The sequence below is a fragment of the Balaenoptera ricei genome, chromosome 1 (genome assembly GCF_028023285.1).
Source record: "Balaenoptera ricei isolate mBalRic1 chromosome 1, mBalRic1.hap2, whole genome shotgun sequence".
Taxonomy (NCBI): Eukaryota; Metazoa; Chordata; class Mammalia; order Artiodactyla; family Balaenopteridae; genus Balaenoptera; species Balaenoptera ricei.
In genome coordinates this window covers 176972378-176999473 of record NC_082639.1, presented here as the reverse complement: position 1 = coordinate 176999473, position 27096 = coordinate 176972378, and the positions used below count along the sequence as shown (strand labels likewise).

Below are 27096 nucleotides of genomic sequence, written 5' to 3'. Positions count from 1 at the left end.
TTTTTCCTTGTATAAATGTATTCTATACTTATTTTTCTTCTTAAATTTCAGGATGTGTCATCTGGTTCTATTGTTCTAGCATTTGGTGGACAATGCTAATCTTATTTAGAATAAGATTAGACATCCGTGCTTTTATTTCTTTTTAATTCAGATATATCTCTCCACCGCCATCTTTTTAAAACCTCAGTTCCCATAGAAGCAACTCTAAATCTTTTACTTTGCCTAACAGTTTTCTATCTGAGATGTGTGTGGTAGGCAGAATTCTAAGATAGCCTGCAAAGTGTCCTGCTCCCCTGGTGTCTACACCTTGCATAATCTCCAGGAGTGTGAATTAGGTGATTCAGGTAATGTCTATGGCACTATAGGGAGATTATACAGGTTGGCCTCACCTAATCACATGTGCCCTTCAAACAGAGCTTTCTCTGGCTAGTCACAGAGCTAAATCAGATTCAGAGAAGAATTTGATGCACTGTGGCTGGCTTGAAGATGGAGGGAACCATGTGGCGAGGAATGTGAATGGCCTCTAGGAACAGAGAGAGACCCAAGATTTACAGCCAGCAAGGAAATTAGGGTCCCATCCTACAACTGCAAGAAACTTAAGTCCTGCCAGCAAAAAGAATGATCTTGGAAGCAAATTCCTCTCCAGAGACTCCAGAATAAAATTCGGCCCGGCCAATGCCTTGATTTCAGCCTGTGATTCCCTGAGCAGAGAACCCAGACACACCGTACCAGATTTTTAACCTACAGAACTTCAAACTAATTAATAGGTGTTGTTTTAAGCCCCTAAAATTGTGATAATTTGTTACGCAGCAATAGGACATTAATATCATGTGTTTCCCTTGAGGTACACTGACCAAGTCTGTATTGAGTATTACAGATGCAGCCAAATCATGGTTAGGTACAAGAAATACTATCAGCCTAAGCTAACATGGATGCAGATTACTGAAAGAGAGGAAACTAGCTATCACACTGGGCTCTCTAACAATAAAGAAATTGACCTCAAAGTAATTTACAGTAGTAAATTATGGAATATATCCAAAACCTGGCATTAATTTTTCCTCATTAAATGTCCCTGAAAAAGGCTTTAGGTAGTTGAAAGCATCTGATCAAACAAGCTATCTATTCACATGGCAGTTTATAAGTGAACAATATTTAAACCCATTTAAGAAGATTTCCAATTAACCCAAGGTCTAAAAGAGATCATCTGTTTTTCCCTCCTTGGGATGTAACTACATTTTAGCCTCTGTAAGTCTCGAAGGCATAAGGTCTTATAAGCTCACTAATAGGATGCTTTGGGGGATGTGACCACATCATTCCTGCTATTTCTACTTCTTCAAACCTTATTACAGATGTCAAGGAAATTTGAAGATTTTTCAAATGTCTAATCTCCCTGTCATGTTTTGAGAGATTGAATTTAAACACCTTTATTTCACCCTATATTTGCTCAAAACAAGCCCAGGAAGACAGCCTCACAGAGGCAGAAGATGGAAAAGGGCATTGAAAGTTCTTTTAGACTTTGATGAGATGAGAGTGATTAAAAGGAGAAAGGAGAGGGAATGAGATCACTTTCCCAAAGCTTTATATGCTCTCTGATATAATGCTCTCCAAAGAGGCTTGTACCGTGAAGTCATTTTGGCTTTGGTGAAAGCCATGGATTTGAAGGAGATTTCTGAATAGAGCTCTGTGGATACATCAATAAATCTGACCTATTATTGAGAGTAGCATTTTTAATAACAGGCTTGGAGAGGGAAACAAAATTTACAGATTACATGGCTACTTTATTTCATAGGAAAGAAAAAAAAAAATAAAAGCAATTATGCAAGCCCTAATCCCTCTGATATAAATTACTTTGCAATGACTCATAGAAACCAGAATGTATCAGTCAGGGTCCAATCAGGATACAAAACCACGTTGTAATTTGAACATGGAAAGTTTAACATAATTAGTAACTCTAACATAAGATTGGAGTGCCAAGGGTGGGCTAGTAAGAAGTACAGGGAACTCTAAAGAATATAGGAGTAACAGTCTGTCATACAGAGTGAAGTAAGTCAGAAAGAGAAAAACAAATACCATATGCTAACGCATATGTATGGAATCTAAAAACAAAAAATGGTTCTGATGAACCTAGGGGCAGGACAGGAATAAAGACACAGACGTAGAGCATGGACTTGAGGACATGGGGCAGGGGAAGGGTAAGCTGGGACAAAGTGAGAGAGTGGCATGGACATATATACACTACCAAATGTAAAATAGATAGCTAGTGGGAAGCAGCCGCATAGCACAGGGAGATCAGCTCGGTGCTTTGTGACCACCTAGAGGGGTGGGATGGGGAGGGTGGGAGGGAGACGCAAGAGGGAGGAGATATGGGGATATATGTATATGTATAGCTGATTCACTTTGTTATACAGCAGAAACTAACACAGCATTGTAAAGCAATTATACTCCAATAAAGATGTTTAAAAAAAAATAAAAGGATAAAGGAGTAACAGAAAAAGCAGCCACTAACCCTACGGCTGATAAACTGCATCTAAGGAAGAGCTCCTGCCTGCGGGACTTTTGGAGGACTTGACTCTGGCTCCGGTGGTGCTGCACCAGCAGAACTCACTGTAAATCTATCCTTTAGGGTGCTGGGAAAAGCTCTTCACAGGAGATGTCTCTCTGGAGCTCCTCTGCCTACAAAACTGTCCTGGTGGGGAGTATGGGGGAGGCGGTCCTGGGGCTGCTGCTGGGCCACACAGGGCAAGAGTCAGGCGCTGGAAAAACTGTGGTGCAAGAGCTGGGCGTTAGGAAAGCCACACACACTGCTGAAGACAAGCTGCCCATCCTGCAAGAGCCAGATGCTCAAGATGTCACCTACACTACAGGAGTCTGGCACTGAAGAAATCCCACGTGCTGTGGAAGCCTGAGACTGGAGGGTCGCAGAAGCCAGCTGCTGGAGAAGCCACCACGCTGGAGAATCAGCTCGCACTGCAGGAGCCTAGAACCAGGAAGGAAGACCCTTCCTCCCGATGTCTCTCTAGTGCCCTCTACTGACAACACTTAACATCCTGCCAGCTGATGAAGGCAGAATGTTTACGTTAAGAACACACAGGTTGGTCAAGGAAGGTGAGACTGAAAGGTAACAAACTGCTAACTGGCAGAACACATCCTTTAATGCAACTTGGGATAGTGTTTTTTTTTTTCATCTGTGAAGGAGTTCTCTCTGATGCTTGTACCTGACTGACTGTTTGGGAATTTTACCCTCTGCTACCACCTCCAACCATTTGAGAATGTTCACGTTTTTATCCCCAATATATGTGATAACTTTTGTATTTATAACATGCTGGTGAATCTGCCCAACTCTTCACATTCTTATCTCTTAACACAGATATAACCCCACGCCCCAGGTTAGAAATTGTCTCTAAGTGATCACAGGTCAGGGTCCAGGTGACACGAGGGAGCTGCCTCTAGTTATCCTTTCCCAGTGGGTCATGGGGACCACAATTATTTTTCCCAGTAACGATGTGTGGGAACACGCATGAAGCATTGCCAACCAGGGAAGCTCACCTGAGTCTTGGTGTCCAGGGTCTTTACTGGGGTTCAGTCTCATAGACGTGTCTGACTTCCAGCCCCTCCAGAGGTCAACCTGATACCACATGGTCCAAGGTCTCCAACATAAATCCCATTGTTCACGTAGTGATGCTATGCTAGCACATAGCACATCCGTCACGGCCCAAAGCCCCCAAGTACCCAAGAGCTGTCTCATCAGGCAGGACATTCCGTGGGCTCATAGGTTACCTCTCAGGAGTCTGGAAAGACCCAGAACTTTTCTTGAGATGTGCAAAGTGTGGCCAATCATGAGTTAACCCTTTACTGTTCATCATTTGACCTCAGTCTTTGCCTAGTTGCCCTCATTTATAAGCTAAGGCAAGATGGACCAAGGTAATCCCTAGCTCTACAGGGCTACATGGATTTAATTTTTTAGTTAAGCAACACAGCAGTGCAGTAAGCTCTTAAAGACTATTCTCATTCAATAAATAGTTTAAGAAACACCAGTGTACAAAGCAAAGACACATTTTGGGGGGTATGTTTCTTACAATTAGGTAATAATTCTCTTTATCTTTGCATTCGGCTTGTAAAGACCAGTGACTTTTTTTCCAAACCACTCCCTCCTGGCCTTTCCACCCTGCCTAAAATCCCCACCCAAATCTCGGGAAAATGAGTGCCTCTCAGGAGACTTTGAAGATTAGTTCAGGCTAATTGCTGCTGGATTAGCAGTGTTTAGCAGCTGTTTAAAATAAGAAGAGAAAGGGAGATGGGTTTATTTTGCAGCAAGAAGAATTTAGGTTCAATTTAAGGACAATTTGCTAATGAAGAAGAACATGAAAAACTAAAATAATTAGCAAGGTTTATGGGGTCTCCTCATTTAGAAAAAAATCAGAAAGTGAATTCCTTTATTTTCTGGATAGTTCAAGTTTAGATCTGACCTTACAAAGATGCCGGGGCGGAGCGGGGGTGGGTTTTTGTAACACTCCTAAGCTCAGAAGCTAAACCACATCCAAAATAAACTCAGCAGATCAGACTGCAAAAGCAGACTAGAACGTTTTAGTAGACAGAGCATATTTATGGCATTTCCCATTTCAGTTTAAGCTGAGGTTGAAGGTGGATTAATTTTGGAGTATTGTATTGAGGTTATTTGGGATGAGAAACGCTAAAACATAGAGGTGCAGTATGTTTTGAGCTGGTGTCCCAGCTCTCTGCAGGACCAAGCTTCTGCTCCAAGGAAGCCAAAATGAATTTGAAAGCCATGATTACCATGCCTTCAGAGAAGGAGATTTTCTACTCAAAGAGCAAGGCCATCAGTACCTGGTTGAGTAGGTACGTTTGATTCTGCATTGGGCAAAGCCAATTAACATCCACTATGTGCCCTCATCTTCCTGTTCACTGGTACCTCCTTCACTGGTTTTATAGAGTGGCATCTTTGTAGATGGTGTAGGAGGCCATCATAAGAAATCGTTACTCTGGGAGTAGACTAGGACAGTGTATCACTAACATCATCCTGGAAAGTGAGAGGCAATGGCCAATTCAGAGTTTGCGTAATTCTAGTACAATCCCATTATGTTAAGAGCTCATTTATTACGAAAATGAGAAAGAGAGAGAATGACACGGAATCTAACCAGGGAAGAATTGCTTTTGGTCTAAGTAAAATTAGCATTAAATTCACTAAGATTAAAGTTCCGGATTCAAACAGATCATCGAAGATACATGGAGTAAGAAATGGTCAATATATTCTTAATATGAGCTAGTTGACTAACTTTGAGAAGTTGGCAACTGCTACAGGCTGAATGTTTGTGTCCCCCAGCCCCCAATTCATATGTTGAAACCTATTCCTCAGTGCAATGGTATTTGGAGATGGGGCCTTTGGGGGAGGTGATTAGGCCATGAGGGGAAAGCCCTCGTGAATGGGATTAGTGCCTTTGTAAAAGAGACCCGAGAGAGCTCCCTTACTCTTTCCACGATGTGAGGACACCACAGGAAGACAGACATCTATGAACCAGAAAGCAAGCTCTCAGCAGACACTAAATCTGCCAATGCCTTGATCTTGGACTTCTTGACTTCCAGAACCGTGAGAAATAAATATTTGTTGTTTAAGTCACCAATATATGTTATTTCTGTTACAGCAGCCAGGAGGGACTAAGACAGCACACCACCTAACCAGTCGAATGAAGTAAACATAATGGTTTGAGGATCAGAAGGGTTTCCCAGGTTGTCCTTAACCTTGTGCTCCCTTGAATCCAATTATCAGCAGCATCAGCAATGCCCCTGGAAGACGGTTAGGGAAACAAAATCAGGTCCCCATGGAGACCTACAGAATCAGATTCTGCATTTTCACAAGGTCCTTGGGGGATTCACATGCCCATTCAGGTTTGAGAAGCACTGCTTGCAAATCAGGCCAGCTGCCTGTTTTTATAAGTCAAGTAGTATGAGTCACGCTTTTTCGATTATGTCTTGTCCATGGCTGCTTTTGCAGCACAATGGCAGAGAAGAGTGCTTGTGACAGAGACTGTATTGCCCACAAAGCCTGAAACATTTACTATCTGGCCCTTTACAGAAAAGATTTGCCGATCCCTGTAAGTCCAGAATATTATTTCCTAGCTTGGTTGAGATAGGAAGGAAACTATCCTTTATTATCTGTGATAACATAGGGGCTTTTAGATTAGGCTTTTTCTACCTTTCTTAGTTTTAATTTTTATAATACTCATTTTTGCAGATAAGAGTAAACAATTTGTTCAAGATCCCATATCTAGTTAGTGGTGGAACCAGACCTCAAGTCAGGTCAGTCTGACTCCAAGGACCATGACCTTTTCACCCGCACCGTGACTTGCCCCATAGGGAGTTGGGAGTCTCAATGTTCTGCTTATCTAGGGGTTATCTCGCCTTGACAAAGAGAGCTAATGTCTCCCAGACTCATGCTTGATAGAATTATTCCAAAAAGTCAAATTCCTAACCTATACTGAGAAATCTCTCTGCTCTGCAGACCAATAGATGGCAGATGTACTTGAGAAAACAGGTTAAGGACAGAAGGAGACTTGGAAGGTTTCTGGAATCAGTGCTCAATGGGCCTCTGCAGTGGCCAGGGCCTCACTTTCCCAGTTCCTGGAGACTAGAGCCTGTTCCACTTCTAACTTCCCTATTTTCAAATTCCAATGATGTAATTTAATGATATCAGCTTTGTGTTTAAGGGTAGGTCCCCGATTGTTGTGAGCAGAATCACTTATTCAGAGTACTAGGAGTAGATTAGTCAATTCTGGACCCTGCTCTCCAGAAACTGACAGGGCAGTGAGTTGAAAATAAGAAAGAGTGGTGTTTAAAATGCAAAACACCATCTTTGAAACTAGAGCCTGAGTCAGTCTGGATGACTAGAAGTGCATTCCCGGCTATGAAAAGCTTTGACTTAATACTTTGGTCCAATTATCTTTCCCTCATGGTTGTTTGTTCTCTCTCTCTTTTTACTTAACCTCATTAACCCAGGTAATCTAAATACACTCACCTTTCAGGTCTAGAAGCACTACTCATTTTCCCTTTTCTTCTCTATCTTCTTTTACTTCTTTTAAGATTTCAAGATAAGTGGGAACAAAAGGATTAAAAGTAATTTGATAATTTTTGCATTATAGAGTAAATTATGCAAAAGTATTTTGACTATTTAGGTCACCTTATTTTCTAGATTGGAGTATAAGGTATTGAATACCTTAGAGCATACAGTACACTTTTTAAAAGCTCCTGAAGAGCCCTGCTTATGTAGTGTCATGTATATGCTTTCTTTTCCTTTTCTAAACCCTGAACTTTAAATAATAGCACTACCAATTGCAGTGGTCAATTTGGATTTTTCTTGTGTTGTTCTCTTGTTCTGAATGCAACTCTCAGTTTCCTACCAAGACTACAAGCCCCTCAAAGCTAAATATTTTGCTAGTATTCTTGGAGCATCCCTCTTTAATACTTGCTGGGCCCCAAATAAAATTCAATACTTGATTCTTGGTTGAGAGGGCAGACACATGTGTGACTATATTTCTGGCCCCTAACACAGTGCCCTTTACAGAATAAGCACTGAAGAAACATTTGTTGTATAATCCCTTTGCAAAAAAAAATAGTTAAATAATAAAAGTAAAAATAGTCCAACAGAAGCCAGAAATATCTGAAACTTCCCTACAGGTACACTTCACTATAGGTGGCCTTTGTAAAAAAAAAAAAAAAAAGGCCCATAGAGCAGGACTTGTAATCCCTGATTGGAGGTATACAGGTATTCATGGCTGTCCTTCCATTCATTCTCCAACCCACAATGGTGCCACTGCTCTTTGGAGACCATGTCAGCTTAGATCTACCATCTCATCAGCATTTATGAATATGTATTGTTTGTTAACCACCAGTATACAAAAAAAAGAAAAAAGAAGAAGAAAGTTTTATTCCAAACAATGTTGACATTAACACGGGCTCATGACTTCTTCCAGACACCAAATGTTCTGGGCAGCCAGATGGTAACCTGATCCCAAGACTGCAAAAAAAATTGATGGCCTTTGATTTCCATGTACCTTTTTGCTGGACAGTCAATAGAGGACTTTGCAGAAGACTTCACTGCAAAGAAAGGATCTGGAGAGGAAAAACAAAACAAAATGTCTTTCCAGCCTGACATCCCCAGGAGCAACAGGCCTGCTCTTCTAAATATTCAGCAACCACTACAAATGAAAGTCGAGTCCTCATGTTTAGGACTGAGACATTTATGAAAGGACCATTTATGGCAAGGGCTTGAGTAGTGTGAGCTAAAGAGAGATATCCTCTACCTTTGGAAAGATCATTTATTTATTACATTCAGTAAGTATGTATTGAGGGCCTACTACACTGTTCTATAAGCTGGGGAATGAGTAGGGTTAAAAGTAAACCTCAATTCCTGATCTCACAGAGCTTACATTTTAGTGGGCGAGAAACCACAAAGAATAAATAAAATGTAGAGTGTGTGAGAAGGTGCTAAGTGGTGAGAAGGTGCTAAGTGGTAATAAGGGGCAGAAGGGAAGGGCTGGAATTTGACACAGGGTGTCAGAGAAGGTGTGCCTGAAAATGTGGATGCCCAGAGTCTACTGCCTAAGACCTCTGATTTAGGAATGGATAGGCACACAAATGTGACAACGGAGAAAGTCAGAACAATCAGGAGTGGAGGGCAGGGCGGTGCATCAGACATTGGCACTGTGTGCTGGTGTCAGCCGGGGTGTTAGTCGAAGGAGCAAGTGTCTGTGTCAGGCAGGTGCATAATTATGATGGTGTCAGAGAGGAAGAAAGATTGGAGGAGCTCCTTGGAGAAGAGAAGACTAATGCAATCTAACCACACTGGAGAGTTTCTCTGGAATAATAATTTTCTCAGGACAAACAGAGTGCCCTTTCCATGGACTACATTAGCTGAGACTTTAAAAGGCAGCAAAGCAAGTGCATACCAGGGGTACCCTCTGGTCCCTTACTCTCCCCACCCCTCTCCAGACTTTGGGGAAACTAAGCGACTCCTCTTAGGCTAGAGGATAACGAATAATATAAACAACTTGTTATGTCAAGTGCTCTCAGTTTTCCTTCTGCAAAGCCAAAAGGGGCCACAAAAGTTTCCCCCTTTTACTACAAAATGTCGACCTCCATTATCAGCTGGTACTAGCTGGGTGTCACTCCTGTTTCCTATTGCTGCGAGGCACATATGGCTGTGTGGCTCGGACCCCACAAATCATCCAGGAAGTTCATTTTTATTAGGAGCTTCTGCTTAATTAAGAGAGGCACCATGCTCCATCAATCAACTTCTGTTGCATTCGAGTCATCCCCCGTCACTCCACTACTAATAGTTCCGGTGCTTAAGGAAAAAGAAAAGATCTGGGGCATCCTGGCTCCAAAAGCCAAGGGGGTATGTCTGGCAGCTGCAGCACTGCTGTGGAAATTCCTTTAAAAATAAGACTGTGATTACAGAGGCAGGGAGTGGGGGATGCTTTGAGTGCCTTTACTCTTCAAAGACGTGAACTTTGATTCATTGGACCAGATGCCTGTCAGATAAACAGTGCTTTAACATGTTCATATTAAATACGCAATTGTAGTGAACTGGAGTTTTTCACTATGTAGAAAAAGTTCATAATGTAAGGTACGTAGAATCCCATGTGGCAAAGTAGATGGACAAGAATGGGATTGTTATATATTTTTAACTCTTTTGCCCCCATTTAGATGCCTTATTCAAGATAAGGATTTAAGTCAAAACTGCTCTTTTATAGCCTCTTTTCCAAAAAACCTTCCAAGTACAGTCTATCCACATTATTCACCAATTCTGTATTTGTGAATTCACCTACTCACCAAAATTTATTTGTAACCCCATGATTTTGACTTGAGTATTGATTTCTACTCCTGAGCGTCTCACACTGATTTGTAGACGTGCTCAGAGGGTGAAAAATTTGGGTCGCTTGACGTGCACCTTCCCAGTTGAGGTAGAGCCGGGTGAAGCTCTGCCTTGGTTCATTTCTCATGCTGAGAGTTGACTGATGGACAGAAGACTAGAGGGAGTGGTGCAGTGGAAGAAGTTCTGGCTCTGGGGCCAGTTGGCCAGGTTTGAATCCCGACTCTGGCACCTGTCAGTGGAGGGCTTCAAGCAAGTCACTATAATATATATATGTTATTATTTTCCCTAGGAGCAATGGTTCAATATTAGCTAATTCTCTGTCCGTAATGACTTTATGGAATGTAGCCACTATAAATAAGAATTGACTGTACTAACTTCCATTGGTGAATGAGATATGCAAAAGTTTATAATGTTTACATAAAACACCCTATTGAAAATATTAATTAAAATTAATTTTATAAGAAAACAACATAATTTAAAAATTGGCAGAAATGTATGGTCAGACACTTCCCCATAGAAGACTCAGTGATGGCAAAGAAGTATATGAAAGGATGCCCAACATCGTTTGTCATTAGGTAAATGCAAATTAAAACCACATTGAGATACCACTATACACCTATTAGAAGTATTCAAACCATCAAAGATGACAATAGCAAATGCTGACAAGATGCAGAGCAACAGGAACTCTCATTCATTGCTGGTGGGGACGCGAAATGGCACAGCCGGCAGCTCCTGGAGTCAGTTCAGCAGTTTCTTATAAAATTAAACATACACTTAGCATATGACCTAACAATCCCATTCCCAAGTCAACTGAATTTGTTTTAAAGTAAGTACCTTCACCCAAGTGAGTTGAAAATAGCCACAATATCTTTCAACAGGTGAATAAATGGCACATCCATTAAATGGAATACTAGTCAGCAATGAAAAAAAGATAAGGGAATTGATTTGTGCAACAACATGGACAAATCTTAAATGTATTTTGCTAAGTGAAAGAAGGCAGAACCAAAATGCAAATTCCATTTATATGACATTATAAAAAAGGGAAAATATAGGGATGGTTTCCAGGGACCAGGAGAAGAAGTAAGGTTAAATATAATACAACCACACAGGGGAATTTTTTTTTTTTTTTATAAATTTATTTATTTATTTATTCATTTCTGCCTGTGTTGGGTCTTCGTTTCTGTGCGAGGGCTTTCTCCAGTTGTGGCAAGCGGGGGCCACTCTTCATCGCAGTGTGCGGGCCTCTCACTATCGCGGCCTCCCTTGTTGCGGAGCACAGGCTCCAGACGCGCAGGCTCAGTAGTTGTGGCTCACGGGCCTAGTTGCTCCGCGGCATGTGGGATCTTCCCAGACCAGGGCTCGAACCCGTGTCTCCTGCATTGGCAGGCAGACTCTCAACCACTGCGCCACCAGGGAAGCCCAACACACAGGGGAATTTTTAGGGTTATGAAACTCTTTTGTATAGTACTGTGTTGGTGATATATCACTTTATGGGTTTGTTTAAACCTGTAAAACTCTACGTAACAAAGAGTAAGTCTTTCTGTGCACAAATTTAAAAAAAAATCAACCAACATGTTGAGAATCCCAGTATGGACTGAAGATTGTACCTAATTTTATTATAAGTATACGGCACAATAAAAGGGGAGGGGGAGCCAATCTAAGTAACTCTGGGAAAATGGTGTCTTGACTGGACACTGTAAAGCTAAAGAAAAAAACCTATGTACAAACAAGGTACTCTGGTTGATAAGTTTTTTTTTTTCTCACAGGGCTATGGGTTATTAATTATGAAACTAATCCATATGTATAGGAGGGCTGAACAAATAAGTAAATGAATTGGAGATGATGGAAGCCAACCTTCTCAATGTTAGAGAAACAAGTTACAAATAAACAGGCGGAGGAAAGACTAGAATAATGCCTGTGGTGTTGGCTTAGAGTTGGAAATATCAGTATGATTTATTTAGCAGGTATACAAATAGACAAATATAGAAATAGAGATCTGTGTTTATACATGGAATAATATGAGTACCTGTATCCTAGCTCTATCTCCTGAGACTGCCTAGAAGCAATGATAGCTCAGTAGCAAGGAGCACACCCAGTGTCCGCATCTTGGTTTCTAAACACCACTCTCAAACAAAAGGAGCCAGGTATCCTTGGAGAACTAGCTGATTCTAGGCTTGAGGAAAAACAAAATTTGGACCAGGTCAAAAGAACTTGAGTCAACCTGAAAGAGCTTCTATGTGCCAAAACTAGAATGATTTGAGGAAAAAATCATCCAGTTCGTGGTATTGGGCTATAACCTAAGGGATGTAATACTTACACAGGAGTGCATACTGATATTAATACGTAAATGGGGAAGAACAAACACATCTTCCTTATAGAAGCATCTGAAACAATATGGGTAGATATTCCCCCCTCTAGGAGATGAAGCTTAATTCCCCTTTCCCCTTCCCTGTGTTGGCTGGACTTAATAACTCACTTCCAAAGAATAGAGTATGGAAAGGGGAAAAAGAAGTAACTTTACAGTGGAGAAAACTGACAGGCACCACCTTAACCAAATAATCAAGATTAACATCACTTGTGATAATTATATGGCTTGCATGCACTCCCTCTTATGATGTGTGCTTTACCTCACTGGTATGTTTTCCCCAAGCCTTTAACCCTATTATAAAATAAAATTGAGGAACATCCTATAAAATTCCTGACTAGAACCCTTTAAAACTGTCAAGGGTATGAAGAAGAAAGAAAGACTAAGAAACTATCTCAGACTGGAGGAGACAAAGGAGACATGACAAATGAATGCACTACTGTGGTATCCTGAACTGGAACAGAAAAAGGACATTAGTGGAAAAATGGGTGAAATCCAAATAGTCAGCCGCTTAGTCAGTGGTGTTATCTCAGTGCTAATTTCTCAGTTTTGACAAACATACACAATTATGTAAGATGTTAACATTCGAGGAAGCTGGGTAGTATGGGAACTTTCTGCACTAGCTTGGCAGCTTTTCTGTAAATCTAAAAATTCTTCCAAAATAAATAGTTAAAATGAATGCATACATACATACATAGATAAATCATGTAATATGATATTACAAACAGTTCATTTTCCAAACACAGCAGAAGGGATTAAAGGCAGAGGGAAAAGGAATCAAGATGGTTTTCCCTAACCTACAGATTCTATTCGAATTATATTCACTTGTTCTCCACTTTAGATTTTATAGAGGGAGGAGAGGAGCAAACATAAAGAAAGATGAAGAACAGAGGAGAAAGAGAAGAATTAAGAATGTAAATATAATTAAAACTTTCAGAACTGTGCAAGCCATGGGTAGTTCTTCCTAATAGCTCAAATGTCAATATGATTCAGAAAACTCGACATAATGGAAGTCAAAAAAAACATGAGTGGCTCAGAAGCTGCCTGGAAATTTGAATTCTGGAACTCTAAACTTGACAGTCATGCTTTGGATCTCATTGACCTGCCTCCCAAGCTCTGTTTATTCACAGAATAATTGCCGTGCTTTTCTCCCACGAGACACTTTAGAGTGGAATGGCTATTTTTGTTTTGTTACTGTTTAATTACACAGGGTAATGTTCAGATCTTTTCAGGGCAGAACAAGTCAGTGACAACATCACTTGAAGAAACAGCAAAAACCATGTGATAGAAAAATCTGCAAAAAATGACACGAGTGTGTCCGGAGTTAAAGTTTGGCTTTAATACATTTGGCACAAGCATCCTAAGAACACGGCCTCGTAGCCCCCTCTTCATCCAGGCTGAGTGGTGCTAAGCCCTCTTCAGGACATCACAACACTAAAAGGCCTGCTGGCAGAACTCTTCGGTGGACGCCGACACACGGTTCCCTGGAGAGGAAAACCAAATTCACTTTCAGTCTTTGAGCAGTGAAAAGGTGACACGTTAACCCCCTGCATTCTTTCAGTAATGAGGAAAGTAAATCTAAGTAATGCCTCAGTGAATGGGAGTCTCCATCGTCAAAATTACATAGGTCAATGTTTCTCCTTGGTGCTTTTTCAGTCATTTTATCCTCTACCCATTGTATTATGATGCTGGTTATTTAAAGGTCTCATGAACTATGTGGAAAGTGTAAAAAATAGCAGCCAAACATTGAGTAAATATTTTTTAGAATATAAATAAGATGTTATACTGTTTTGTGTATATTATTATGTACATTTATTATTTTTTTTAAGATTTTTTTGATGTGGACCATGTTTTTAAAGTCTTTATTGAATTTGTTACAATGTTGCTTCTGTTGTATGTTTTTTGGCTTTTTGGCCCCAAGGCATGCGGGATCTTAGCTCCCAGACCAGGGATCAAACCCGCACCCCTTGCATTGGAAGGCAAAGTCTTAACCACTGGACCGCCAGGGAAGTCCCTACATTTATTATTATAATAAATCCGTGAAGGAAGTTTTATACCAGTAGGGCATTTTTCAGGCCATTTCCCCATTTATCGTTAGAGAGATTTTTCTCTCTCATTGACTGTATTAAGAAGTTTGCAGGGAGAACATATAGGTGGTATGATGTAGCCTTAAGCGGCCTCCACTTGCTACTCTTTACGAATTGAGTTGGATTATGTCATTTCCTTTGATGCCCTACAATGCAGCCTTAAGAATAATGAGCCTGCAAGGTGGCTCTGCTGAAAGTAGCTTTTCCAGTGCCAGAAAAAGATGCTTCCTACTTGGCATGGGAGCCATTTCTGGAAACTGCCAGAACAAAGAACAGAGGTAATTCACTAAGGGGCTCCATCATCATCCAACTCAATTTGGAAATGATGGTACATCACTAAATATAAACATTCCAATGGATATATTTACAATTATACACGTGTGTGTGCCATGGGCCTGTTTTGTATGTATATATTTATACTACAGATGGGTTTATACCTACACATATAGTACGTATGTATTTGTTTTAAGGGCATGTTACTGAAAGCAAGTTTGTGTGTCCAACGCACAATGAGGCCAAACAAACCAAAACATCAGAGTTTGGGGCAGAGAAAAGTTTATTGTAGGGCCATGCAAGGAGACGTGTGGCTAATGCCCAAAAAACCCCGAACTCCTCGAAGGGTTTCAGCAGAGCACTTTTAAAGGCAAGGTGAGAGAGGGGCGTGGTTAGCTGTTGCAAACTTCTTGGTGTGGGAATCCTCTGTTCTTGCAGCTGTCCACATAGGTCAGGTCACGATGTTCCTGTAAACCTCCAATAAAACAAATCTTATTCTCTGTTCTGCAACTTTTTATCTCTATATGGATGGACTCTTAAAGGTCAGAGCCCTAGAATAAACTCTCCTGTATATTTCAGGCTACAGGCAACATTCTTCTACAAAAGGTGCAGAGCCAGCATGACTAAGCACAGGAAAAGGAACAGATCTAATATGGAGTCAGATTTGTTCATCCCTATTACAGGCAGAGATACAGCAAGCTGTAGACAACCGTTAATTCCCCATTTCTTAATTCTAACTATATGGTCTGAGATAGTTTGAATGGCACCAACCTAAAAATAGAAGCTTGGTTGAAACTATAACTCTGCCACCGTATGTACTCGTATTCCCAGAAAGTACTAAAATCACACTGAAATCAAAAGACTTTATTTTGAAGTTTCATTCAGAAACTTCAGAAAGTTTCTGGCTACTTGAGTGATCCATACTTCCAGTGGCGCCGCTTCCCACCACTTCTTGGAGAAGGCTGTATCCTTGGAGCCCACAGGGAATTCCTAGAGAATGTCTTCTCGGCAGCATCTTATACACTTCATTGGACGACTCTGTTATCATATTCCTCCCTGGCTATGTGTCAAACTGTGCATTTATTTTTCTTAATCTTTTCTTAAAAATCAATTCTCTGAGTCCCTTAATCATTTTTATTGATCTCGGTAGAATTTTCTCTAATATGATGGTGCCTATCTGCTCCTGAACTATTTTACTCATCTTTCCCATTCCACATTCAGCTTCACCTGGGTACCGGGTACCACATAGTATAGATGTGGAGGATGCCAGCTGATTTTTGTCTCACAGAATATCCAGTTCCCACCATTGTGTGAGACTCAAAAACACATTATAATTGAAACATAACAACTTGTTGCTTGCCCATGTATGGTGTCTCCTGTGGTATTTTTTCTAAATCAGATTATACTATGAATGTGGCTTCCCACTACCGAGTATTTAGTGCATTTTCCAGGTCATGACTCTCTGAGTGTCTAAGGCCACATGTCTAACTTTCCAGCCATAATCCTACTTCCCATCTCTTTTCGAAAATGCACAGTATGTCAGCTGAAATTTTAAAAACTGCATTAATAATGGAATAAAATGCAGATTTTTCTCCAATTAAAAATTTCCTATTTTTCAAAGATGATAAGCTAGTTGTACATGCAAAGAATTTAACTGATAAGTAGCAAAGAATACCTGGGCAGTAGTAAAACAAGAATCCCAGGTTCATTGTTAGGTCACTGGGTTCCAGGATCCGGGGAAGGGGCAACTGAAATTATAAGCTCCACCATGGGGGGTGGGGTTGATGAGAGGCTGCATATGATAATTGCTACCATTTTGTGAGTATAAGGTATCAACTGCTATTCTAAGGTTTTTCCACATAGTTCATTTAAACTGAAAACAAATATTGGTGGGAGACACAATTATTATGGCCATTTTTACAGATGCAGGAACTGAAGCACAGAAACACTTAAAAACATTCTCAAGTCCACCTAGTTAGTTACTAAGTTGGCAGAGCCTGGGATTCAAACCCAGGCACTCAGCTAAATGACCTGTAGATCTATTTATTTTTTACTGTCACAGATAAGCCCACAGTTGGGAAGTACATGTAGATCCAGGTAGAGTATATGTGAGGTACCTACCCTAACCTTGGCTATCAAAAATAATATGTGTGGAACTTTCTTTGACATCAAGTTGCCTACAGTATTATGCCAACTGAAGATTGTTCAGAAAATTAGATGGTTCTGGTGGGAAAACACTTCTGATTATACGTGATCGTTACGTGATCGTTCTTCAAGAAAAAGTTTTTCCTTGATTAACTCATCAGTAAACAACAATAACAACAATTTAGTATTTTACTGAGGCCTCTTTAAAAATTCTTGTTCTGGAAATGGACACATTGACTCTCATCCAGAAAAAAATTCTTAAAACTATCCTCGGTCATAAAATCCTTCTTTGTGAATTTTGCTTCGTGGATGTACATCAAGCTCCTACACCACTTGTATGTGCAAATCAACTGCAGCAGAAAGACAAAAATTTAGCTGGAAAGGATTAATTCACAAGAAAAGGAGGTGGATCATTAGGTCCTTCTCAACCCCCAGTATCCCTTTGGCCTTTACTAGCAAAGCAAGAGCAAGCCTTCATCTCCTGATTGTAAGGGAGGCCAGCTCAGTTAAGCTAACATCAAATCCATATTCATCAAATCTCCCCCATTTAGATCACTTATTATGTTAAAATGAAAAGTAGCATTTCAAGGAGATTCAATTTATGTTCCAAGGGACCTAAGAACCATTCTTAAAAAAGGAACGATTCTTGGCATGAATTATTAGTGGCAACCTCTGGTCAGATCTCTTAGAACTGTTCCAGGGAACTAAAGATGAATTTCCCATTTCTCATTCCCAGAGTTTAGAGGCCTATAAAAATGAGTTTTTTAATCTATGACTTCCTGCCTGTTACGAAATGATTCTGGCTGTGTCAATAAATTTGTTCACAGATCTAATTGTGTTAATGAATTGAACATAATTAAACTTCCAACATGTCATGAGTTTCTTCTGGCAGAACTCAGTAGATTTTTTTAAAAAAAAGATCTCTGGGAAAACAAATCTACTGCACAACTTCCACCATCACCATTTGTCTCCGTGGAGAAGAGACTGAAATAAGGGATTCTGAAATTGACATTTTGAAGCATTTTCCTCTCTGAATAAAACTTTATTCAATTTGCAATGAGCGTGACTTGTCCTTTGATTAAATTCACTAGGTTGCAAACTCCTTTAGGACAGAAAGTATAGACTATTTTATCTTTATCCCCAATACTTAGTAGAGGGCCTGTTACCTAAAAATTTATAATGAGTGATTGTGGCCATGAAAACAAAGTCACTCTAAGTAATTCCATTTGGGGCTCGTGGAGGGAAGGGAGTCTGTATTTATTGGGTCATCTCCTACATGCTGGTCACTCAGCTCAGAGTGCTTGCATACAAAATTATGTCTAATTCTCACAAAGCCTCCTGAAGGAGATATAATTATTCCCACTCTTATATGTGAGGAAGTTACTCAAAGAAGTTGAGTAACTATGAGCTCAGACTTAAGTAAGTGGGAGATTCGGGGTTCCACCCGTGTCTGTCCGACTCCAATACTGGGATCCTTCATCTCCTCCCCACCCGCCGCTGTCCTTAGACATCATGTGTGAGGGAGGTGTGCTTGTTGGGTCACTGGTTGACGAACATGCACTATGAAAAGTTATCAAGAGTTCTCTGAGGCACCAAAAACTTTGCTTAAATGATCTGCCTTTGCCTCAATCGTTTTTGAAAAAATAAAATTAGTTGGCCATTAAGAAGTGTGTCCAACTCTTCTCAAGATATTTTGTTGGCATGTTGTCTTCAAAGTTAAGGATCACGACAACATTTCTGTTCTATCTGATGCAGCACAAGGCATAGGTCTTGCCCACTGCCAGTGTTTAATAAGTGCTTATTGGTGACAAATGTTTCATTTGAATTGTTGCTGTATGAGAGGTGGCTGCCAAAAGAGCACTGCTTTTAACTTATGAGACCTAAAAGCTTGTTTGACAAATAAGGAAAGTGAAGTCAAGACTCAGACAATATACATTACTTATGGGCACAAGAAAGGGAAAAATCTCCAAACCTCTGGGTTAGTCAGAAGATTTATATTCACTTCAATCTTGCTAGAACCATTCACAAAAAATGTCATGGGGTTATTAGAGTTGTAGCTATTTTTCTAATGGTGAAAAGCCTCACAGACCAAAAAGAAGAAGAAAAGAAAGGGTCCAGATAAGTTATAATAATCTTAGTATTTATTTACAGTTTATAAGTTCCCCCAATATGCTCTATCCTATCCCAGCCTAACAAGAGCAGCCCCATGAGGAGGGCAGAGGGTTACCATTACTCTCATTTCATAGATGCAGAAATAGAATCATTTAATGTTGTGCTTAAAAAGCCCAACCCAGGACCGGCTGGGTTAACGTATACCCCTCCTGTAGCTTGTCACCCTCTGGAGATGAGTCTTCCATAGCGGATGCTGGGAAAGCACTGAGTTCCAGGCAGGTGAGGACCACAAGGTGCAGCGCAGGAGGCAGACAGAGGGTTCAAGTTCCTCCAGCAGTCCCACTCCGAGAAAGCTAGGGCACGTTGCAGTAAGCTTAGGGACTTCCGTCCATTGGGAAAGGTTAAAAGAATGAGAATGTAAAATGCATCATTGAGAGCAGATCAGATGGCAAAACAGCTCAATTTTTCTAAGGAACCAGGAGAAATGATACGAATTAGACAAGTAATCAATAGCCTCAGGGCTTCCCTGGTGGCGCAGTGGTTGGGAATCCTCCTGCCAATACAGGGGACACGGGTTCGAGCCCTGGTCCAGGAAGATCCCACATGCGGCGGAGCAACTAAGCCCGTGCGCCACAACTACTGAGCCTGCGCTCTAGAGCCCGTGAGCCACAGCTGCTGAGCTTGTGCGCCACAACTGCTGAGGCCCGCGCGCCTAGAGCCTGTGCTCCACAACTAGAGAGGTCGCCGCGGTGAGAGGCCCACACACCGCAATGAAGAGTAGCCCCCGCTCGCCACAACTAGAGAAAAAAGACCCGTGCACAGCAACGAAGACCCAACGCAGCCAAAAATTAAAAAAAAAAAAAAAAATCAATATCCTCAGATCTCCAAGTAAATATTGCTGAACCCAAATCTCCAGCATATTTAATTCTGTCTCTGAAAAAGTTTCCTTTTGAATAAACACATATGATACTTTCTACCACTGTTTCCAAAAAAAGTATTACATTCTGAGGACCTGTAATGACAATGCCTCTCAATTGATTTTTTCAGTGTAATTTTTCATATAAAGTACAGTCAATCCTCATTATCTGCAGATTCTGTATTTGTGAATTCACCTACTCCCTAAAATTTATTTGTGACCCCCAATCAATTCTGGTGGTATTTTGTGATCATTTAAGGACACACACAGAGTGGTGAAGAATTTGGGTCACCCAAAGCTGGACAAAGTGACAGCTCACCTTCTTGTTCCATATAATATAAGCAAGTGTTCTTTTCATGGTCTATTTGGTGCCACCTTTTTCACATTCTTGTGCTTTTTGTTGATGATTTTGCATTTAAAATGGATCCCGATTGTAGTGCTGACCTGACGTCTAGTGTCCTAAGTACAAGAAAGCTGTGATGTGCCTTACGGAGAAAAATACATGTGTTAGATAAGCTTCATTCAGCCATGAGTGATAGTGCTGTTGGCTGTGAGTTCAATGTTCATGAACTAATAATATTAAACAATATTAAACAAAACACACATAAAACAAGGTTATATATTGATCAGTTGATGAAAAAGTTGTGGCCAGAAGCTCTCAGGAGCCTAACCCTGTATTTCCCCTAGAAGCAAAGAGTCCATATTTGCTAATTCAGTGCTCCTGGTGACTTGTCGGAACATAATAACCACAAATAACAAGAATCAACTGTATGTTTTAAGAGTTAGTCCAGCGAGGGTCTAGGAGTGACAGGAGACTGTGACTGATAGCATAGCATATAATCGATGCTCAATAAATGTTGTAGTGAATGAATAAATGAAGTCAAAGGATTTGCACTGGTGTAGCTTGGTAAATATGTTAACTAGAACTTGTACCAACTGGGCTCTGACTTCCAGACTTTCATCTCAGTAAATAATATTCAGCCCCCATTCATTTCTCACTGTTCTGTTATCCTGCAAAGTACACTGGGGAATCAAACTAATAAGATGATCATTTTCTGCTTGTTCAGAATCGGCTGGTGGCTTTGGATCTGTGAACGGATGGCGATCTGTAAGCCTAAATGAGATGGACAGCTTAGATGACACAGGTCAATGCTGAGCAGCGAGATGATAGTTCAGTAGGTGCTTCTGATGCCCAGTCACCTAACATGACGCAGTGGCAACGCCCTCGTTGAGCTGACTGATAACTGACTACCCACGCAAGCCTATTTCATCCCATGTGAAGTCAGAGATCTCCTAGGCTCCTGAGACTTCTCTGCCACCTGCTGCCTCTACGGTCACACAGGAGCTTGAAAACTGTATTCTGATTGTGGTGAGGATAGATAAGACAGCAATCTTTCTACTTGGAAGCCACATCCAGCAAATCCCTGGAGGTGCTTTGGTGAGTTCAGACTTCAAAACCACATAGCTGCCCACAATCCACCTGCCTGCATTCAAATAACATGTTTCTTTCTAACACTAGGACAGATTTTAAAGCATTTTCTCTTGTGTATAAGAGATACAGCTGTGTGTGTGTGTGTGTGTGTGTGTGTGTGTGTGTGTGTGTGTGTGTGTAGGGTCTCAAAGAGTAGATTTTCAAAGCGAAGACTGGGCAAGAGGAGTGGGGATGGAAAGAAGTTCCAGCAGAGTCAGGAGAAGGGAAGCTTGGTGGAGGGTACCTGGGACCCAGCAAAGGTCCTCAGAGAATGGCCCCTGTCCCATTAGAAAGGAAGAGCAGTTTTCAGCATAACACTTTGTGATGATGTTCTCCCGAGTTTCTCTGGCTTAAACTCCAGAAGGCAGAGTGAAACCATCACTGGCTGTGGAGTCAGTAAGATGTGAGTTTGAGTTCTGCCCACTAAGGCATCGCTACCTCAACTGGGAACCTGTGAGGATTCAAGGAGAGAATGCGTGTGAGTGTGCTTGCCAGGTGCTCTGCAAATGTGCCTGGTGGTTGTGTCTCTGCATTCTGTACAGTAAGTCTCCTACATACGAACCTTCAAGTTGTGACCTTTCAAAGATGCAGATGTGCGTTCCATCAATGTCAGGCGTGAGTGAAACTGCAGCTTGCCCTCCGTCTCCTGTTGCTGACGATCCTTCAGCTCTACCATCTCCCACCTCCTCTCCCTCCTCCAGCCAGTAACTCTTCTTGCCTGTTCCCTCGATGCCAGCCCCTGTATGCCAGCTGTTGTACTGTACTACTGTACTTTTCAAGGTACTGCACTGTAAGATTAAAAATGTTTATTTTTTGTGTTTCTTTGTTTTTTTATGTATTATTTGTGTGAAAAGTATCATAAACCTATTACAGTACAGTACTATATAGCCGATTGTGTTAATTTGGGTACCTAGGCTAACTTTGCTGAACTTACAAACAAATTGGACTTATGAACATGCTCTCAGAATGGAACTCGTTCGTATGTAGGGGACTTCCTGTAATTCCTCCTCTGTGTCTTTGAGAGCCCCAGGGGATGATTGGGACACGTGCCCCGTCATAGTGAAGAGCATAGGCTTTTTTCCTCCTTGAAGGAGGAGGTTTCATCAGGGACAATTCTGCCAAGTGGCCAGCAGCCTAAAAATGTCCCCAATTTGTGGACATAATTTCGCTTGTGTCTACGCCAAGGGAAGTTTCTTTCGGTGCAGATGAGAGCCGGTCTGTCACCTTCGCTCAGGCATCCGCGCTCACCGTCACGTCCGTCACACATATGGTGCCTGGCAGGGCGCACCTCCACGCCAAGGCCCTTTCTGCTAACCCTGCCAGCCTGATGCCTTCCAGCCTCAGCATCAGCTTCTCCCAGCTTTCTTGCTGAATCAACCAATTAGCTCGAATCGTCTCTGACTGCTTTGAACTATGTCTTGTTAAAACATGGGTGGATGGGGACCTGGTGAAGTCCAAAAGTCACTCTAAGAGAACCAAGCTTCCTCATACAGCCCTGGTGCTGGAATCTCTCTCTTCCACTTAACGTAGTTAGAGGTCTTTGTGCTTAGGTTGTCGGTTTGACTTCTGGAAGAATCTCTGTAGGGATTCGCAGCAATGCCTTCACTGAAGCATTCCTCATGACATTTCCTCCCAAGATCTTTCTGCAACCTAAGAGCTAAAAGGCATGATTTATTTTGGGGGAAAAAAATAATAACTGACTCTGAGCTCAAGTGATCAATGATATATCACAGCTTATCTTTCCTTAAACAGCTGAAACTCAGCTCATCGTATCCCTGTGACAGTCCCAATAACTGTGCCCCGAAGAGCCAGATAATCACACGGAAGTTTCAACAGCTCTGTGTGTGGTTGCTAATAGGACTGAACTCTCCCTGAGACAATAGATTTTCTTGCATGTTCCCGAGGAAAGTTGTCTTCGGGGTACCCTGCTCTTTTGCAAGCCAGGTGGAGGTGGGGAGCAGAGGTGTCCTGTCATTCTCGGAAAATCTAAGTGACCTGGCATTTTGCCTTCTTTGGAGTTGTCATCTTGCCCTGATTCCAAATGCTTATTTTAGTTCCTAAGATTCTATGGAAGAAAGTGCAAAAGCTAAATAGGAACTTAATTTAAGGGAAGCCAATAAAAAACATGCTTTATATAATACACGAAAGACTTTCCTAAGCTCCAAAATGGCCCTTGGAGGTTATTTATTTTCTGTAAGTGAAATATGTCCACTCATAGGTTACCATTCACTACCGCTGATGTTTATTCTTCCCCTTGAGAACTATTCTGGTTTGTTCCACATAGAATGTGTACATAGGAGGCACCAAGCAAGTGTCTCAATTCACGCAAACTCCCAAAACTTCTACCAATGAAAACGTCCACCGACACAACACAAACAAAACCTACATTTTTCACAGTGATATGTGCCTTCATTATTTGCAAATTGCTTTGATATCACAGCCGACATTCTTAAGGGGTTGAAGCAAAAATAGAGATAAACCAAGATTTTCTCCAAATTTAAACTATCTCTTCTGACCAAATGGATTATTTTAGGTTGGTATGTGCAGTGTAATTAGTGCATATGGTCCAGCTGTGAAGAAATAGCTGAGGACTCCTAACTTATTATTAATTAGGCTCATTAAAATGCAAGTAAGAGAACGTTGCCTAGGTAAACAATACCTTCTGTCAGAAAGCCATTACTTGACAAGAGCTAGTCTTCCTAACTAAAGTCATCGCTGATATTTCATGGAGGGATATTTTTAAGGCACCGGGGGTACCAGTTAACTACTTTTGACTGACATCAAGGACAGACGTGCAGAGCTGGAAGGAACCAGTGGTACAGCACAGCAATACTTCTCACATCATTTCAAAATACGTCTGGGGGAGGTTAAAGGTTGACAGCCCAATGACAGGCCTTCTTCAACTGCCGTGGTGTCACAGCAGGAGCACGTCAGGAAAATTTCCTCGGCCCCTCTGAATTTCTTACATGTTCAGATTTCTTCCCCTGTCTCCCAAGTAGGGAGGGATTGGCAGCTTTGTGACAAACACCTGGGAAAGAGAAATGTGCCCTTATCCCTGTTAGGAACCAGGGGGGGTGATGAGGGGAAAAGACACCTGAGCTCAAGTGGGAAGGATCTCCTGATATTTTGCCAGATTGGAGGGAAGAGGAAGCTGGGCTAGCCCAGGGGGACATGACCCACCGGCCCTTTGTCCTTTATTTTTGGGCACCTTTCCAAGGGAGCGTAGAGGTTCACTGTGGCCTCTGCCCCTTGGAAATGCGACTGTAGCCTGGTCACTCAGGAATTAGCTCAGCTAACTTGGTAGAGGCCTTCCCAGCCTGATGAATGCGAGACCACAGGCCACACAAGATTTGAAAAATGAATGTTGGGCTTGGAGAGCGCCCGGCTTCAGAGGCAGACACAGGTCTTAGGTATTATTATTCCCCAGGTCTAATCTTCTCTCTAGGGTCCTTTGTCTGAAGGCAACAGAAGCAGAGGTACACACGCCAGCAGAATCCTAGAGTTCTAGAAATGTTTCCCTGTCTTTAAAAGTCCATGCACGCATCAGTATAAATCACTACAGGGATGCAGGCTCTGGTCTAAATGAATCAAAAGAGGCTATTGACAGATGCTGAAATGAGTGTCTACCTTTAACACCGGGTCAATTGATAAGTGTCTGACCTAGACTTTTGACTGACATGAAGAGCTGTCAAGGAGAAATCATCTTTGCCAGCAGTGACGGTGAGGCAGGAGGAGAGGAGAGGGGAGAAAGGGAAACCCAGAGAAGGTTCTCACTCCCTGGTCGACATATTTGCATCCTGCCAGGTGCATCCCAGGCAACTGCATGTCTGATGATTACATTCAGCACCTGTGCTGGATGAAGGATTGGAAGAATCCAGTTAAATCTGTGTCCCATGAATGAAACTTGGAAGAAATTAAGGTTTGTCTCAGTCAAATAGAATACCCTCATAATATTATCTTACATCCCTATTTCAAAATAACTCTAAGAAAAATATTAACTTTAAAGCAAAATTTTCCCATGTGATCATGTAGGAAAATTTGCAGCCTTGAACAGAAACATGCACTGGGATGTAAGACTGGTTCAGAAGCACCCGAATCTGTGCTTCTCCTGTTTTAGCATTTGGGCGTATCACTTCTCCAAGAAGGAGGTTGTTCAGGGGACCCTATTTTTGAAATATCATTTATTCTGTATTTTAATTCAACTAATATTGGCAAAGTTTTAGGTGCCTTCACATGTCCACAAGCCGTCATTTTATTTCTCAGCTTTTCACTTTTGAGTTGTGATGCTGTGTGTCCTGACGGACAGCAGGTTTCAATTGTTAAATCACGATGCTACCCGAACCCAGACCGTCATTTGCTTAGTGGCTTGTTGCCACTGCTCCTCCACAGAGATGTCTCTTCCACAACCAGACCCTGTGCTCAGCGTCTTTCTCACTGACTTTCAGTCCTCATCACAATCCTGTGAGATCAGCTTTGTTACCACTACTTTACAGACGAGGAGACTGTGGCTCAGAAGGGTGATGTAATTGGCCCAATGGCACTTGTGTACTTGCTTTTTAATACATTGATACTAATTGTTTTTTTAGGTTGGGGGTCGTGGGGGAGGACTTGAGTTTAGATTCTGCCATATGGCAAGAGGGGGCCATTCAAATATATAAATTGGGAGAATGACATGATCAAGTTTTTATTTCAGAGAGATTCTTCCGGGGGCAGTGTGGAGGCTGCCAGGAGATAATCCTGGAGGGAGAAGGACTAGTTAGGAGCTTAAGTGATGGAGGTGAGGCCTAGGGTTTGGAAAGGAAGGTTCTGGACATTGTTATTAGCAAGGAATTTTCTACTTGCCCTGCCATGTTTTATCTCTTGAGTGTATTCTGATAGTTGATCCATAGCGTGCCCTTCATGGGCTCCCCATTTGAAAAGACCAAGAAACTAGAGTATAAGCAACTATCAAGGCACTCAAACTCTGAGGATCCGTGGAGGCAGAGTCTCATGAAAACAACCCGGAAATGACAGAAGCAGAGTCAACCAAGGATTCATTGCATACGTGTGTGCGTGTGTGTGAGCACGTGCACGCATGTATGTGAGGAGGGAGATGATGGTGGGGAGGGAGCCGAGGAGGACTCGTTGCACTTTTCTCCCTTTATTTCAAGCCTTTGGTGATATGTGCACATTGGGAACACACACGTGAAATTATTTGTAAAATTCACCAGAAGGAGAACATTCAAGAAGAGGCATATAAAAGAACAAAGCTGGCGTGGCCCCCGGGGGTCCTTCATATTGTGAGCAACAGCTCAGACCACCCTGCAGACAGACAGGCTAGGAGGGAGGGGGCGTCGTGCTTCTACCTTTGCAAATCCTCAGTCCTTTGCTCTCTGTTTCTACAATTAATATTCTAGGAAGGAAAGACCTAAATCACACTGTGCAGGAGGGGCACAATGACTAAGCCAGACAATTTGCAGGCTTGAAGGGGAGAGGGGACGCAGGATCCCCGGGACAGGGGTTTAGGGGTCACTGCAAGGGGATGGAGTCATGGCCGCTCCTCCATCCCGCTTCTGTCCCACAGTCCTGACCTCTCGGGACTCAGCAATGGGCTCCACTGCCCTTGGCGTCCAGTTGGTGTCCCTCAACAGAGAGTCCTAGAACGAAGCCAGGGAAGGAGGGGAATGAGGCTACCATGAGAATTTTCCTGGTTCCCCATGAGTCATCTCTACAGAAGGTCACTGTTCCTCTCAAGGAGGCCATCGCTATACGACTCTTCCAGTAACTTCTCTCTTCCCTCATCCGTGTGAGACCAGAGGTGTTGACAGTGCTGCTTTGGCTAACCCAGTATCTCCAGTG

The 27096-nt window shown here is 41.9% G+C and overlaps 1 protein-coding gene across 2 annotated transcripts in view; it reads left to right on the top strand.

Moving 5' to 3' along the window:
- Positions 1-27096, top strand: part of SPATA17 (spermatogenesis associated 17) — a 268975-nt gene that overhangs the window by 215689 nt on the left and 26190 nt on the right. The window contains exon 12 of one of the 2 annotated variants that reach the window (XR_009499173.1): positions 20855-20881. The exons of the other annotated variant lie outside the window; for it this stretch is intronic. The gene's annotated coding sequence lies outside the window, so the exon portion shown is untranslated. Of the gene's footprint in view, positions 1-20854; positions 20882-27096 lie in introns of those variants that run through there. 2 annotated transcript variants of the gene reach the window in all.